The sequence below is a fragment of the Bos indicus x Bos taurus genome, chromosome 10 (genome assembly GCF_003369695.1).
Source record: "Bos indicus x Bos taurus breed Angus x Brahman F1 hybrid chromosome 10, Bos_hybrid_MaternalHap_v2.0, whole genome shotgun sequence".
NCBI classification, from domain to species: domain Eukaryota; kingdom Metazoa; phylum Chordata; class Mammalia; order Artiodactyla; family Bovidae; genus Bos; species Bos indicus x Bos taurus.
Window position 1 is genome coordinate 93,286,070 of NC_040085.1, and position 11,318 is coordinate 93,297,387.

The 11,318-nt window shown below is 43.1% G+C and overlaps 1 long non-coding RNA gene across 1 annotated transcript; it reads right to left on the reverse strand.

The window, feature by feature from the left end:
• Positions 1-577: 577 nt before the first annotated feature.
• Positions 578-8,545, reverse strand: LOC113899545. Its single transcript, XR_003512936.1, has 3 exons — positions 8,507-8,545; positions 892-952; positions 578-771 (listed from the first exon to the last, which is right to left on the reverse strand). It is a non-coding gene; the product is annotated as an uncharacterized LOC113899545 (long non-coding RNA).
• Positions 8,546-11,318: the final 2,773 nt, after the last annotated feature.

Below are 11,318 nucleotides of genomic sequence, written 5' to 3' on the forward strand. Positions count from 1 at the left end.
AAAAAAAAAAACAAGAACCACCACCAACTTCAAAAACAACCACCAAAAAAGGTAAAGAATAAATTTTCTTTCAGTTCTTCATAAAAATCAGCTATATGTCATTCAAAAGAGTATGAGCATTGTTCTTTCACAACCTCACTGTCTCAAGTTGAATTTGAAATAATTCTTCTCGTATTCATAAATAGAGTTCCTTGTCTGACATACCCCCACTATTTCTGTTGTGTTTGTATAATAATCTGTCTCATCCTGACCCTCATTCCATTTCATATTCATCTTGTCCTTCTTAAATGAATTCTTCCCCTTCATCCCCCTCCCCATCTTCATATTCATCTAGCTCTTCTTCCTAATTGATTTGTAATTTCTTTCTTTCATAATGGCATACTTAGTATGCCAACATTTATAAATCTGAGTCATGCATATATATTGCTCTTATTATCACAACATTTTGTATCATGACTTTGAAGGGTTCCATTTCTGTGGTAGGATCCTTTCTGTCATATAAGGGGACATGACATGCAAATGGCATGTGAAAAAGTACAGGGGAAAAAGAGTTACAAACAAAACAACTTGCCTTTGTGAGACCAAGGCCTGCGAGAGACTTGAGAGGTTGTGGAAGAGGCTCAGGCGATGGGAAGGCAGGATGAGAGAAGCCCTGGACTCCAGGTGATGGTTCGGGAATGGTTTCAACCACATCTTCAATTTCCCTATCAGAATTATTGTCCTCAGAGAACGTTGTACTCTCTGGTCTCACAATGCCACATTTTGCTTCTACTACAGTGAAAACAAGGGAAAGTACATGAGAACATCTGTAATTTCAAATCAGTGAATAATTGAATTGAATTTCAAATCAGTGAATAATTGTCACCAAGAGGACAGTCTTAGATAACTTACTGTTTCTCTTGGATTGCTGAGAAGCATTCATTAGCTTCATTAAGTTTGGTTTCAGGACATTCTGGAGAAGAAAATAAGAACTTTAAGAATAATAAGAGTAAAATTTAATAAAATAATTATAACATCCCCCATTACTCTATGATCTAACACAAAGAGCACAGGCTCTGGAGTCATTCAGATGTGGATTCAAATCCCAGTTCTGCCACTGACTAACCTTCTCATGGGGTAAGGATTATGACAGATGACATAGGAAGCCCCAGATGTTCCTCTCCTTACCCCTAATATACTGCTATACAAAGGCTATGACACCTACTAGATTACTTTCTCTACCAAAATGTTCTAGAATAAAAATTTATCCCCAATACTTTAGAGTACTATGTCTGAAAAACTAAGCTATTTAAATTAGTTGCTATGTTTTGAAATTTGCTTGCATGATTTCTATATGTATGAATTATCACTTGCAAAGGGAAATATGAAAGTTTAGTTTTTAGCAGAACCTTATTTAGATGGGTTAGAACTGCAAACAGGAAAAGTTATTTCTATTCTGTTTGTCAAAGAGCTAAAGACAAATGATTTTTTAAATTCAACTCATTCTAAGAAAGAGGGAAAACAACAAGAGTAAACATGTAGGGCAATGATCATGAATGAAAGCCACAACACTCTAAACAGAAAGCCATAAGCAAACATGCTAACAATACAGGCAGAGAGAGATGGACTCAAAGAACAGACACTGAAGAAATGTATTCTGCAAGGAAAAATTAGATTAACAGTAAATATTAAAAATGACAAAAAGTAGGGGAGGTAAAAGAAAGGAAAAAGTGAGACATGCCTAGTGAAGTACAAACTTAAAAAAAAAAAAAGAAAAGCATAAGTATAATGAGGTATGTGGAAAAACATATATATTTAGAATTTATATACAATAAATCAGTAATATATCAGTATTGTTAAGGATACACTATGAACAAAGCCTGTGCTTTACATGTTTTTATTAATACATAAATTATATATCTACACTATTCAAGTTTTATGAAAATATCAACACAAATTATATATAAAACATATATTTAAAACAGAGCCTTTTGAAAAAAAAAAAACAGAGCCTTTTGTTCATTTTATATCCCTAATAATAGTGATTTATATTACTTTAAAACTGTTTATAAATAATACTGTAATAAAGAGTTTAATTTTGCCACTATAAAAAAAGTCATTCAATTAGCCACACGTGGTCATCTATCACTACCTGAATGTTGTCAAGTATTATATTAGAGAGAGAGGAATTGATAAAGAGATATTCCTAACATTTCATTGGGAACAAGGACTGGTAGTCAGAATTCTAAGAGAATATGTTTGAAAAAAAAATTAATGGAATACAAGATGGAGCCTAAAAGCTATGGGGTGGGAGAAGTATTGGGTTGGCTAAAAAGTTTGTTTGGGTTTTTCCATAAGATATTACATAAAAACATGAATGCACTTGTTGGCTAACCCAATATATGGGAACTCTCTGCACTGTCTATTCAATTTTGCTGTGAACCTAAAAGTGCTCTAAAAAATAAAGTCTATTATTTTTTTTTAAGAAATCAGAAACAATGGTTGGATAAAATACTGAAACATGCTATAACACTTAGGACCCTTGAGAACATTATACCAAGTGAAAGAAGCCAGTCATAAAAACCACATATAGTATGATTTCATGTATATGAAATGTCTAGAAGAGGCAAATCTATAGAGACAGAAAATAAATTAGTGGTTGACCTGGGCTAATGGGGGTGGGGTGTCTGAATGAAACGGGGAATGACTGCTAATGTGGGATTCTTTTGAGATGATGAAAATGTTCTGAAAGTTGTTGTGGCCATGGTTGCACAACCCTGTGAATATACTAAAAACCAGTGAATTTAATTACATATTAAATGGGTGAATTGATGGTATGTGAATTGTATCTCAATAAAACTGTCATTATCTTAAGTAAAGCCACAATTTTTATAAAGTAACTGGTTAGAACCCATAGCATGCATACTTTAAACATTAGAATGCTGAAGAATACTGAAGAAGTCTCTAGACTTCTAGAGTTAGAAGATGGACTTCTCATAGTGATAATTCAGCAGGAAGGCATGTCATAAATATCCACATGCCTAACAACAGAGCCTCAAAACAAACAAAGCAAGAACTGAAGGAACCAAAGCTAGAAACAGATGGAAATTTTAAACACCAGTTTCTTAACAGGTAATAGAAGTAGATCCAAAGTAGGGGGGGCGGGGATATAAATAATGTACACAATACCATCAACCACCTTGTCTAAAATAAATATGTTGAGGATTGACACATGTACACTACTGATGTATAAAAGAGATAACTAATGAGAACGTATTATATAGCTCAGGGAACTCTATCCAATGCTCTGTGGTGACTTAAGTCGGAAAAGAAATCTAAAAAAGAGGGGATATATGTATACATATAACTGATCCACTTTGCTGTACAGCAGAAACTAAAGTAAGATTGCAAAGCAACTCTACTCCAATAAAAATTAATTTTAAAATACGCTGAGTATAACAAGCAGTGGTTAAGCATTCACTTCATAATAATTTTTTGTCTCCTTGGAACCTCTAAGGATCTTTCAGTGGTCTGAAATCTCTCTTTAAGATTTACTATTATCTTCTTTACTCTTATTATTTACATATTTACTCTGGGCTGTGCCAGGTCTCCGCGGCTGCACATGAGCCTTCTCTGGCTGCGGCAAGTGGGGGCCACTCTCTGGTTGCAGTGTGTGGGCTTCTCGGTGCGGGGGGCTTCTCTGGCTGTGCAGCACTGGCTCTAGGATGCGTGGGCTTCAGACGCTGCGGCCTGCAGGCTCTAGAGCGCAGGCTCTAGAGCTCAGGCTCAGAGGTTGTGGTACACGGGCTTCGTTGCCCTGCAGCATATGGAATATTCCTGGACCAGGGATGGAACCTGTGTCATAGGCAGATTCTTAACCACTAGATGAACCATCAAGTCAGTGTTCTTAAAGGAGGTGACCAAAGTAATTTGCACAGATGCCTTTTTCCTTCTTAACATCCTTTCCAAACATGAAGACTTATTCAAAACCATCCCATTTTCCCCAAGACAGTCCCTGTATTCTTTCCTCTTAGATGTTTTAATTCTCTACTCCCTGGAACCCAGGTGGTTTTGACAAGAAGCCCTGCTCCCCTGCAGAAATGTGCTGGGGGCCAATCACAAGCCGTCAGCCAGAGATAGATAGCATCCAGGCGGGTGGGTTAGGGTTAAGGAAATGGGCCTGGTCTGCACCCCCGTTTCATCACACAGCAGTGGCACCTGGCAGGCACTTGTTCATTTCCTATCAGCAAGCCCCAAAGGCGAGGCACGAGCTGGAGCCTCCTGCTTTTCCCAGGAGGTGGTTTCACTGCCAATGCATTGTGATGCTATCCAGGGTCTTAGGTTCCCTAGCACGGTTGCTTTTCAGCAGTTACCTGCCAGCTTCTGACTCATGAGACCTGTACAACCTCCTTCAACAGATTGTGCTTAGTCACTCAGTTATGTCCGACTCTTTGTGACCCCATGGACTCTAGCCCGCCAGGCTCCTCTGTCCATGGGGATTCTCCAGGCAAGAATACTGGAGTTTGTTGCCATAACTTTCTCCAGGGGATTTTCCCAACCCAAGGATCAAACCCAGGTCTCCTGCACTGAAGGCAGATTCTTTACGTTTGAGGCACCAGGGACTATCATATAATGACCCACATAAGACCTGAAAGGACAGGCCTGTGTTGGGGTGTCAGCACATCACACGGCCTTCCTTCACATAGAAGAGGCCATGTCAGGGGCCCGTGCTTCTCCATCCTAAAGCTCAAGGGTCCCATAGCATGTCATTTCCCTCAAATCACTTGCAGGTGGTAACAGCACACTCTGTAGCTTTAGGACCAAGCTAGGATGGCAGTGTGCATGTGTGCTAAGTCACTTCAGTTGTGTCTGACTCTTTGTGACCCCAGGGACTGTAGCCTGCCAGGGTCCTCTGTCCATGGGATTCTCCAGACAAGAATACTGGAGTAGGTTGCCATTCCCTTCTCCAGGGGATCTTCCTGATCCAGGGATTGAAGCTGGGTCTCTTATGTTTCCTGCCTTGGCAAGCAGGTTCTTTACCACCAGCACCACCTGGGAAGCCCAAGGATAGCAGGGGGAACATTAAAAGAGAGAAGGTGCCTGGTGTGGTTATGTATACCATGGGAGGGTGTCAGAGACAACTTCTTTTTAAAAAGGAAGAAAAGCAAGTTGCAAAACTGTGTTCTTTCATCCAAGAAATATTTACTGAGGGAATTCCCTGGCAGTCTAGTGGTTAGGACTCCATGCTTTCACTGCTGAGGGCCTGGGTTCAATCTCTGGTCAGGGAACTAAGATCCCACAAGCCATGCAGCAAGGTAAAAAAAAAAAATATATATATATATATATATATATATATATATAGATTTACTGAGCATGCACCATTCTAGGCACTTAGGACATTGCAACCAACGAAACAGACAAACCTGGCAAATAAGCAAGCCCTGTCTTAAACGGTGATAAGTAACATGAGAGAAACAGAGCAGGAGGAGGCGGGGTATCATCAACTCACAGCCTTAAATGGGGCAGATGAGGAAGGCCTTCCTGAGAAGGGGACATTTCTGCGTGTCTGAAGGTAGTGTATCTTGGTCTGCATACATATGCCTGGTGCTTCCCTGGTGGTTCAGTGGTTAAGATCTACCTTGCAATGCAGAGAACAAAGGTTCAATTCCTGGTTGGGGAAATAAGATCCCACAGGCCATGGAGCAACTAAGCCAACAAGCTGCAACTAGAGTCCACAACGAAGATCCCTCGTGTGGAAACTAGGACCCGACATAACCAAATAGATAAATAAATACTAAATATTTTTGAAAAGCCAGCCTGGCCTCAAATGATTTCAAGAGGTCCCTAAACCCCCGAGTATTCCCCTGCCTTCTTCTAAAGCCTGAAACTTCTTTAATGAGGGGGAAAAGAAACCTATTTAATTCCATTTAATTCTATTAAATTCCTATTTAATTCTGTACTATCAAAGAGAAATATCTGATGATTTTGGAAAAGCTGGTGCACAGTGCTCCCATGTTACCAGGTGACTGTGGAAGCATACGGTTGATGTCTGGACTTTGCTCCATCACAAGGGAAGGGGAGCACACATTTCAAGAAGATAGGTGGGTCACTGAGTCAGAAGGAGCAAAGGCGGCTATCAGACGGCACTCATCCTGGCTCAGCTGCCTCTGCCTGTTTGGCGCAGGACAGGGCAGCTGTCTGCCGTGTGGTGTACATGTTGTGTGACTGAAACCAGGCAATTCCCGTACACTAACCATGATGGTCACACAAGGAAATTTAGCAGTGACCGGGCACCCTGGACACTCACTGATCAGCCACGCTACGCTGAATCCTCACCTTCTGTACCATCTGCATTAAAGCGAGAAGGGAGCTCTCTAGAAGACCCACTTTGAAAGAAAGGCTAAAGGAAATTCTTCAGATTCAAAGAGAATAATAATACCAGAGGGAAACAAATTTCAAGAATAAAGGAAGAGCAATAGAAATGGCAAATAACTATGTAAAGATGAGTCTTATGGTTTTTTGGTCTGTGCCATCCAACGTGTGGGATCTTAGTTCCCTGACCAGGGGTGGAATCCTTGCCCACTGCAGTGGGAGCTCCTAGTCTTAATCACTGGACTGCCAGGGAGTCCCTAATTTTAAAGAAGTGGCCAAAGCAGTCAGCTTTTTATACTTCTTATTTAAGAAATATCTATTTTTATGTATTTATGTAGCTGTGCCAGGTCTTAGTTGTGGCACTTGGGACCTTCCATCTTCATTGCAGCACGTGGGATCTAGTTCCCCGACCAGGGATCAAACCCAGGCCCCGTGCACTGGGAGCACAGAGTCCTAGCCGCTGGACCACCAGGGAAGTCCCGAGACTATTCTGTATGTATATATGATGTATATATGTATGACAGCAGAAAGCAAAATTTCTAACACTGTCTGAAGCAGTTTTTGATGCACGAAGATGTAGCACTAAGTGGTAGTGTGGCTTCTGTGTTCACCTTGACGTGGCACAATCTTATTTCCAAGCAGACAGAGAAAAGCTAAATATGAATACTATAATCTCCAGAGCAACCACTAAAATACAGAGATACATAGGGGAAAACATCAATATTGAACACTAAGAATATAATCATCAATACAGTCGATAATAATGTAGGCAAATATAGTCAGTAATAAAGTAATACCTTTCATGGTGACAGATGGTAACTAGATTTACGGCGATCATTTTGAAATGTATAGAAATGTCAAATCACTATGCTGTGCACCGGGGAACTAACAGAGTGCTGTAGTCTTTACTGGAGGTACGCAGAGGGGTGTTGGGACGGGAATTGGAAGAATCTGGTCAAAGGGTACAAACTTCCAGAGCACCACCCAGCCGGGTCAGGCAGCCGGCCGGGGAGACCCGGCCCTCCCGGCCTCTGCACCCAGACCCAGATCTAGAAGGAGCCCCAGGGCCGAAACACCCTCTGCGCGCCCGCCACCGGCCCACCGGAGCCGCGAGCCCGAAACACCGAGGGGCACCCGGTGAGCCCGGCTCCCGCCGCCAGCCCGCCGGCCTGTGTCCAGGTGCTTCCTCCCGTCCACAGGCTCGCAAGAGACATGCGCTCCTGCAGGCGATCCAAGCGCTCCAGAAGGGCACGCGCCTGCTGCCAAGAAAGACCCCCTTCAGCCGCCTGCAACTCTCTCATCCAACCAGCCTCCCGTCCCTTCCCCTGCCCCGAGAAACTGTCTCCTCCTCTCGCACCGCCGAGACCAGGAGAGCTGTGCCCGCTGTCTCTAAGCTCCCTGGAGCTGACATCAGCCACCAATTAGGTCCCAAGAGTAAAAGCCAGGAAAGAAGAACAGATGTGAAGATTCACAGAGACTCGCGGAGAGAGTCTATCTTCTCCTGAGTCTCCTTTTCCTCTCCACTCCTCCCCCCATCCCCACTCCTTCACCAGCAAGAGAAATACGTGTTAAATTCACTCATGGTGTGGACTTCAGTTGGCAAACCCAGGCCCTGTTGGCCCTGCAAGAGGCAACAGAAACGTTTCTAGTTCGTCTCTTCGAGGATGCCGGTCTCCTCTCCTTACACGCCAGCCGCATCAGGCTCTCCTCAAAGGAATCTCAGCTGGCCCAGAGGATCAGAGGCATTCAAGGGCACCGCTGGGCTCCGGGCACCCGCCTGTGTCTCTGGTGGATACCAGAGCCCCTGCCCATGGCTAGGACCAGATCCATGGGGTACAAGGTGTTGCTTGCACTTGCTGTCTCTGAGCAGAGTGTGTGAGTTGCTTTCCTAGTTAGTTTTTTTGAGAAGGAGAAGACTGCATGGCTTTCCTCTGTACCAGAGGTAAAATATGAGAGAATCAAGGTATTCCAGAAATCCTGAGAATAATTTTCAGATGAAGATACTCTAAGGTTGACTTCGCTTTTCAAATTATTCATATGACTGTTTGATGATTTGGAAAACATCAGATTTTCTAGGTTATAGGAGAAAATGACATTTACTGATTATTTTAAATCCTCTTGTACCATTTAAATGTTTTACCATATGTATATTTACTTTTATTTAAAACATGATGGAACAAATAAGAGAAGACCACTCCAGTCAGTTGCATGGAAGAGCCTGGTGCATCCAGGATACAAATATCTGTCCCTCAGATTGACTTCATCATTAGTGGCAGAAGCAAGTTCCTGTGTGCACTGTGCCTGTCAACAGATCAAAAATTCAATTGAGATGAAAACAGAAAATTGTTAAGGTCTGATGTTTTACCACACAATTGCACTTATCTCACACACTAGTAAAGTAATGCTCAGAATTCTCCAAGCCAGGCTTCAGCAATATATGAACCGTGAACTTCCTGATGTTCAAGCTGGTTTTAGAAAAGGCAGAGGAACCAGAGATCAAATTGCCAACATCCGCTGGATCATGGAAAAAGCAAGTGAGTTCCAGAAAAACATCTATTTCTGCTTTATTGACTATACCAAAGCCTTTGACTGTGTGGATCACAATAAACTGTGGAAAATTCTGAAAGAGATGGGAATGCCAGACCACCTGATCTGCTTCTTGAGAAATTTGTATGCAGATCAGAAAGCAACAGTTACAACTGGTGATGGAACAACAGACTGGTTCCAAATAGGAAAAGGAGTACATCAAGGCTGTATATTGTCACCCTGTTTATTTAACTTATATGCAGAGTACATCATGAGAAACTGGAAGAAACACAAGCTGGAATCAAGATTGCTGGGAGAAATATCAATAACCTCAGATACGCAGATGACACCACCCTTATGGTAGAAAGTGAAGAGGAACTAAAAAGCCTCTTGATAAAAGTGAAAGCAGAGAGCGAAAAAGTTGGCTTAAAGCTCAACATTCAGAAAACGAAGATCATGGCATCCAGTCCCATCACTTCATGGGAAATAGATGAGGAAACAGTGGAAACAGTGTCAGACTTTATTTTTATGGGCTCCAAAATCACTGCAGATGGTGACTGCAGCCATGAAATTAAAAGACACTTAGTCCTAGGAAGGAAAGTTATGACCAACCTAGATAGCATATTCAAAAGCAGAGACATTACTTTGCCAACAAAGGTCTGTCTAGTCAAGGCTATGGTTTTTCCTGTGGTCATGTATGGATGTGAGAGTTGGACTGTGAAGAAAGCTGAGCACCGAAAAATTGATGCTTTTGAACTGTGGTGTTGGAGAAGACTCTTGAGAGTCCCTTGGACTGCAAGGCGATCCAGCCAGTCCATTCTGAAGGAGATCAGCCCTGGGTGTTCTTTGGAAGGAGTGATGCTAAAGCTGAAACTCCAGTACTTTGGCCACCTCATGCGAAGAGTTGACTCATTGGAAAAGACTCTGATGCTGGGAGGGATTGGGGGCAGGAGGAGAAGGGGACGACGGAGGATGAGATGGCTGGATGGCATCACTGACTCGATGGACGTGAGTTTGGGTGGATTCCGGGAGTTTGTGATGGACAGGGAGGCCTGGCGTGCTGCGATTCATGGGGTCAAAAAGAGTTGGACACGACTGAGCAACTGAACTGAACTGAACTGAATATTGAACAGGACCTTAAATGGCCAAAAAGACTCTGACAAAGACGAACACAGCTGGAGGCAGCTTCCTCTTCAACTTCAAACTACATCACAGAGCTGTAGTAACCACCACAATGAGGAACTGGCAAGAACACAGACACATGGACTCCAGGAAAGAATAGGAGCCCAGGAATGAACGCACATGTACGTGGTCAGTTCATGAAAATCAAACCAGGAATGAGCAAAGAGGAAAGGACAGTCTTCTCAAGAAACAGTGACAGGAAAACTGGCCACCTGCACTGAAGAACATCAGTGAAGGTCATCCTCTAGATCATCTAACAGAAATCGAACTGAAAACCCGCCATTTTGCACATGGAGCTCTTTCCCTCCCGAGTCCTCTGAGATGGACCTCCAGTCAGCACTCAGCTGGACACAGGAAACGTCTACTTCATCCTCATTTTTTCTCTTGTAGTGCCTCCCTGCTGGCGAGCAGTGAGGCAACCCTGCTCCTCTCAGCCTGGACACAGCCCCGTTATCCAGGAGCCCGAGCCCTGATGGCCCTGAGGAGACAAAGCTCCCGCCAGCTGGTCACCAAGCCCAGTCTGAAGGCAAAGCGTCCTGCGCCCATGGGTCAGAGGGGGTTTTGGCGCCCCCTGCGAGCCACCAGAGAAGAGCGGGCATCCCCGCGCTCACAGACCTCAGAGGGCTCACCCAGAAGCAGCTCTGCTGTGAGTACTCAGACTGGAAGCCCAAACTGAAATGGAGCAGAATAGCTCCATGACCCTCCTCAAAACATGGCTAAGGAACAATCAGAGCCTGTATGGAATGCAGCCATAAAAAGGAACACATTTGAGTCAGTTTTAATGAATGGGATGAACCTAGAGCGTATTAAACAGGAAGTCAGTCAGAAAGAGAAAAACATGGAATCTAGAAGGATGGGTCTAACAAATCTGTTCACATAGCAGCAACGGAGATGCAGACATAGAGAAGAGACTTACAGACAAGGGTGGGGAACAAGAGGGAGAGGGTGAGATGAATGGAGAGAGCAGCATGGATGCATGTACACCAACATTTATAAATAGACAACCAGTGGGAATTTGCTGTATGATTCAGGGAACTCAAACTATGGAGAACACTGTGGGGATTCATTAAAAAACTGGAAATAGAACTGCCTTATGACCCAGCAATCCCACTGCTGGGCATATACACCGAGGAAACCAGAATTGAAAGAGACACGTGTACCCCAATGTTCATCACAGCACTGTTTATAATAGCCAGGACTTGGAAGCAACCTAGATGTCCATCAGCAGATGAATGGATAAGAAAGCTGTGGTACATATA